Source organism: Amphiura filiformis, chromosome 6, assembly GCF_039555335.1.
Source record: "Amphiura filiformis chromosome 6, Afil_fr2py, whole genome shotgun sequence".
In the NCBI taxonomy this organism is placed as follows: Eukaryota; Metazoa; Echinodermata; class Ophiuroidea; order Amphilepidida; family Amphiuridae; genus Amphiura; species Amphiura filiformis.
In genome coordinates, this window is record NC_092633.1 from 2,968,148 (window position 1) to 2,974,141 (window position 5,994).

Consider the following 5,994-nt stretch of genomic DNA (forward strand, 5'->3'; position numbering starts at 1 on the left):
AGTCAACAGCACCCGGTATTCCCAAGCGGTCTCCCATCCAAGTACTAACCGGGCCCGACGTTGCTTAACTTCGGGGTTCGGACGAGAACCGGTGTATTCAACGTGGTATGGCCGCAGACATTTGAAGCACCGATTTTAGCTTACTTATAATAGCTTAGCGTTGACTGTGTCAGAATGCTTGCTTACTTTTCTTTCAAACGTTCTATAATTGTAGCCAATTGTGCAACACTTTTTGCTCTTCATGAATCTTACAACTAACTTTATTCAAATTGTGCTGATGAGATTCTAGTCTTTTCATTTTTAGGAACTACACCAAATCACGGGTTGCACGTCCGGTTCGCGTAAGTTTACCAAATTCAGTGTCACAGTCACAAGGTAAACTGGTCGTCTTTTCAAATCTTGCGCGAAAACTTAAATGCAACCGATTTACTTGGTTCGAGCTATCTTCAGTAGAAATGAGGATCAAGGATGTCACGGCCCTCAAATAAAAATATGAGGATCAAGGATGTATACTGGGCCTATAGAATCGCAGATGATAACATTGACTAAGAAATGAGGATCAAGGATGTGACTTGGCTCAAATCAAGTTTTGAAGATCAAGGATGTGGTCGCGGTAGAGTGTAGAATTACAGGTGCTAAGATCAAGGATGTGACTTGGCTCAAATCAAGTTTTGAAGATCAATGATGAAACTGCTCTATAGTATAGAATTGCAGATGCTAACATTGACTAGTGTAGTATAAAGAAATGAGGATCAAGGATGTGACTTTGTGACTTGACTTAACATAGGCCTACCCATGTTGACACACAAACAAACAAGGTAAACTGGTCGTCTTTTCAAATCTTGCGCGAAAACTTAAATGCAACCGATTTACTTGGTTCGAGCTATCTTCAGTAGATAGCAAACATTGGCTAGTGTAGTGTAAAGAAATGAGGATCAAGGATGTCACGGCCCTCAAATAAAAATATGAGGATCAAGGATGTATACTGGGCCTATAGAATCGCAGATGATAACATTGACTAAGAAATGAGGATCAAGGATGTGACTTGGCTCAAATCAAGTTTTGAAGATCAAGGATGTGGTCGCGGTATAGTGTAGAATTACAGGTGCTAAGATCAATGATGTGACTTGGCTCAAATCAAGTTTTGAAGATCAATGATGAAACTGCCCTATAGTATAGAATTGCAGATGCTTACATTGACTAGTGTAGTATAAAGAAATGAGGATCAAGGATGTGACTTTGTAACTTGGCTCAAATCAAGTTTTGAAGATCAAGGATGTGACTGTGCTATTGTATAGAATTGCGGATGCTAACATTGAACAGTGTATTATAAAGAAATGAGCTAGGATCAAGGCTGTGACTTGGCTCAAATAAAGTTTTGAAGATCAAGGATGTGACTTGCTCAAATGAAGTTTTGAAGATCAAGGATGTGACTGCGCTATAGTATAGAATTGCAGATGCTAACATTGACTAGTGTAGTGTAAAGAAACGAGGATCAAGGATGGACATTCAGGATACACAAAAGCAATCACTCACGCACAAAATTTTAATTTAGGTAGGCAAATCGCTAAACAATGCAAAATTTTAAAAAGTATAAAAAAATGCAACTCGTAACACCAATACTCCCTTTAACATAGGCCTACCCATGTTGACACACAAACAAACAAAGACAACACGTTATTTTTTATTTTGCAGAAGCACGGATAACACAAATTAAGGTCAACATGCGATATTTTGTTTTGTTCATTTTGCAGCCTGAATTGCATTGACTTCGTGTTGTCCAATACACGCATGTGAGCGCGCGACGTCAAGCGCGTCGACGCTAGGGCGCGGTATGCGCGTGAAACAATGATTTAAGTTTACGCGTACGCATTACACATGTGACAATGATACGCATTTCGCTTAACGACAATCAAAACAATCGCGTACAGCTGCTTCAGCTTGTCAACACGTGTTTTGAAACTTCTGCAATTTGTTCTGTTCAGTTGCTTGCAAAACTGAGTTCTGATGATACCGAGGTTTGGCTTTCACCGAATTACATCTTTAATTTGCCAAAAGAAAATATGTATATCATTCTATTTTGTGAAAAGGTGGAATATCTACTTGCAAATGTCCGAGATGCGAATCACCTCTCTTGCCCGTGCTGCTGTCGGTCTTCCTACCGCGCCGTAGACCTGCTCCATAAAAGCAGTAAGTATCAGTATGATGATTTGGTTTTATTGATTATAATTGCAAATTATTATAAAGTTTCAGCTGCGAATATGTTACTTTGATTGAATTTCACGATTCACAGCTGTATTTTTTGGCATTTTTTACGATAGCTATAGGCAACAGTACAGCGCGTAGGCCTATTTGTTTTACCTCATACCATGATATAAATTACACAAAAGTTGTTGGTCTCCCATCCAGCAGCTGATCACGATCGACTCAATGTTAGTGCTATGTGGCGCCGCTTGGGTAGCTATTTTTGAATTGTTGTACACTAGACGTACGCTCCAGAAAGTGAGAAGAAATATCATATTGTGAACAAAGTCGCTTTGTAGAGAGAAAAATTACATCACAGGCGATAGAGGAAACAAACATAAACAAGAAAAAAAATAAAAAAGAAGAATTTGAATGCAAAGTCTACAGCACCCGGTATTCCCAAGCGGTCTCCCATCCAAGTACTAACCGGGCCCGACGTTGCTTAACTTCGGGGTTCGGACGAGAACCGGTGTATTCAACGTGGTATGGCCGCAGACATTTGAAGCACCGATTTTAGCTTACTTATAATAGCTTAGCGTTGACTGTGTCAGAATGCTTGCTTACTTTTCTTTCAAACGTTCTATAATTGTAGCCAATTGTGCAACACTTTTTTGCTCTTCATGAATCTTACAACTAACTTTATTCAAATTGTGCTGATGAGATTCTAGTCTTTTCATTTTTAGGAACTACACCAAATCACGGGTTGCACGTCCGGTTCGCGTAAGTTTACCAAATTCAGTGTCACAGTCACAAGGTAAACTGGTCGTCTTTTCAAATCTTGCGCGAAAACTTAAATGCAACCGATTTACTTGGTTCGAGCTATCTTCAGTAGATAGCAAACATTGGCTAGTGTAGTGTAAAGAAATGAGGATCAAGGATGTCACGGCCCTCAAATAAAAATATGAGGATCAAGGATGTATACTGGGCCTATAGAATCGCAGATGATAACATTGACTAAGAAATGAGGATCAAGGATGTGACTTGGCTCAAATCAAGTTTTGAAGATCAAGGATGTGGTCGCGGTATAGTGTAGAATTACAGGTGCTAAGATCAATGATGTGACTTGGCTCAAATCAAGTTTTGAAGATCAATGATGAAACTGCCCTATAGTATAGAATTGCAGATGCTAACATTGACTAGTGTAGTATAAAGAAATGAGGATCAAGGATGTGACTTTGTAACTTGGCTCAAATCAAGTTTTGAAGATCAAGGATGTGACTGTGCTATTGTATAGAATTGCGGATGCTAACATTGAACAGTGTATTATAAAGAAATGAGCTAGGATCAAGGCTGTGACTTGGCTCAAATAAAGTTTTGAAGATCAAGGATGTGACTTGCTCAAATGAAGTTTTGAAGATCAAGGATGTGACTGCGCTATAGTATAGAATTGCAGATGCTAACATTGACTAGTGTAGTGTAAAGAAACGAGGATCAAGGATGGACATTCAGGATACACAAAAGCAATCACTCACGCACAAAATTTTAATTTAGGTAGGCAAATCGCTAAACAATGCAAAATTTTACAAAGTATAAAAAAATGCAACTCGTAACACCAATACTCCCTTTAACATAGGCCTACCCATGTTGACACACAAACAAACAAAGACAACACGTTATTTTTTATTTTGCAGAAGCACGGATAACACAAATTAAGGTCAACATGCGATATTTTGTTTTGTTCATTTTGCAGCCTGAATTGCATTGACTTCGTGTTGTCCAATACACGCATGTGAGCGCGCGACGTCAAGCGCGTCGACGCTAGGGCGCGGTATGCGCGTGAAACAATGATTTAAGTTTACGCGTACGCATTACACATGTGACAATGATACGCATTTCGCTTAACGACAATCAAAACAATCGCGTACAGCTGCTTCAGCTTGTCAACACGTGTTTTGAAACTTCTGCAATTTGTTCTGTTCAGTTGCTTGCAAAACTGAGTTCTGATGATACCGAGGTTTGGCTTTCACCGAATTACATCTTTAATTTGCCAAAAGAAAATATGTATATCATTCTATTTTGTGAAAAGGTGGAATATCTACTTGCAAATGTCCGAGATGCGAATCACCTCTCTTGCCCGTGCTGCTGTCGGTCTTCCTACCGCGCCGTAGACCTGCTCCATAAAAGCAGTAAGTATCAGTATGATGATTTGGTTTTATTGATTATAATTGCAAATTATTATAACGTTTCAGCTGCGAATATGTTACTTTGATTGAATTTCACGATTCACAGCTGTATTTTTTGGCATTTTTTACGATAGCTATAGGCAACAGTACAGCGCGTAGGCCTATTTGTTTTACCTCATACCATGATATAAATTACACAAAAAGTTGTTGGTCTCCCATCCAGCAGCTGATCACGATCGACTCAATGTTAGTGCTATGTGGCGCCGCTTGGGTAGCTATTTTTGAATTGTTGTACACTAGACGTACGCTCCAGAAAGTGAGAAAAAATATCATATTTTGAACAAAGTCGCTTTGTAGAGAGAAAATTTACATCACAGGCGATAGAGGAAACAAACATAAACACGAGCAAAAATAAAAAAAGAAGAATTTGAATGCAAAAGTCTACAGCACCCGGTATTCCCAAGCGGTCTCCCATCCAAGTACTAACCGGGCCCGACGTTGCTTAACTTCGGGGGTTCGGACGAGAACCGGTGTATTCAACGTGGTATGGCCGCAGACATTTGAAGCACCGATTTTAGCTTACTTATAATAGCTTAGCGTTGACTGTGTCAGAATGCTTGCTTACTTTTCTTTCAAACGTTCTATAATTGTAGCCAATTGTGCAACACTTTTTGCTCTTCATGAATCTTACAACTAACTTTATTCAAATTGTGCTGATGAGATTCTAGTCTTTTCATTTTAGGAACTACACCAAATCACGGGTTGCACGTCCGGTTCGCGTAAGTTTACCAAATTCAGTGTCACAGTCACAAGGTAAACTGGTCGTCTTTTCAAATCTTGCGCGAAAACTTAAATGCAACCGATTTACTTGGTTCGAGCTATCTTCAGTAGAAATGAGGATCAAGGATGTCACGGCCCTCAAATAAAAATATGAGGATCAAGGACGTATACTGGGCCTATAGAATCGCAGATGATAACATTGACTAAGAAATGAGGATCAAGGATGTGACTTGGCTCAAATCAAGTTTTGAAGATCAAGGATGTGGTCGCGGTAGAGTGTAGAATTACAGGTGCTAAGATCAAGGATGTGACTTGGCTCAAATCAAGTTTTGAAGATCAATGATGAAACTGCTCTATAGTATAGAATTGCAGATGCTAACATTGACTAGTGTAGTATAAAGAAATGAGGATCAAGGATGTGACTTTGTGACTTGACTTAACATAGGCCTACCCATGTTGACACACAAACAAACAAGGTAAACTGGTCGTCTTTTCAAATCTTGCGCGAAAACTTAAATGCAACCGATTTACTTGGTTCGATCTATCTTCAGTAGATAGCAAACATTGGCTAGTGTAGTGTAAAGAAATGAGGATCAAGGATGTCACGGCCCTCAAATAAAAATATGAGGATGAAGGATGTATCTAGGCCTACTGGGCCTATAGAATCGCAGATGATAACATTGACTAAGAAATAAGGATCAAGGATGTGACTTGGCTCAAATCAAGTTTTGAAGATCAAGGATGTGACTGTGCTATTGTATAGAATTGCGGATGCTAACATTGAACAGTGTATTATAAAGAAATGAGCTAGGATCAAGGCTGTGACTTGGCTCAAATAAAGTTTTGA

The 5,994-nt window shown here is 39.2% G+C and overlaps 3 non-coding genes across 3 annotated transcripts; all 3 read right to left on the reverse strand.

Annotated features, from left to right (window-relative positions):
- Positions 1-119, reverse strand: LOC140156106 (5S ribosomal RNA). The gene has a single exon (XR_011859473.1). It is a non-coding gene; the product is annotated as a 5S ribosomal RNA (ribosomal RNA).
- Positions 120-2,622: 2,503 nt separating this feature from the next.
- Positions 2,623-2,741, reverse strand: LOC140156104 (5S ribosomal RNA). Its single transcript, XR_011859471.1, has one exon. It is a non-coding gene; the product is annotated as a 5S ribosomal RNA (ribosomal RNA).
- A 2,064-nt stretch (positions 2,742-4,805) lies between these two features.
- On the reverse strand, positions 4,806-4,925 carry LOC140156107 (5S ribosomal RNA). Its single transcript, XR_011859474.1, has one exon. It is a non-coding gene; the product is annotated as a 5S ribosomal RNA (ribosomal RNA).
- Between the last annotated feature and the right edge of the window lie 1,069 nt (positions 4,926-5,994).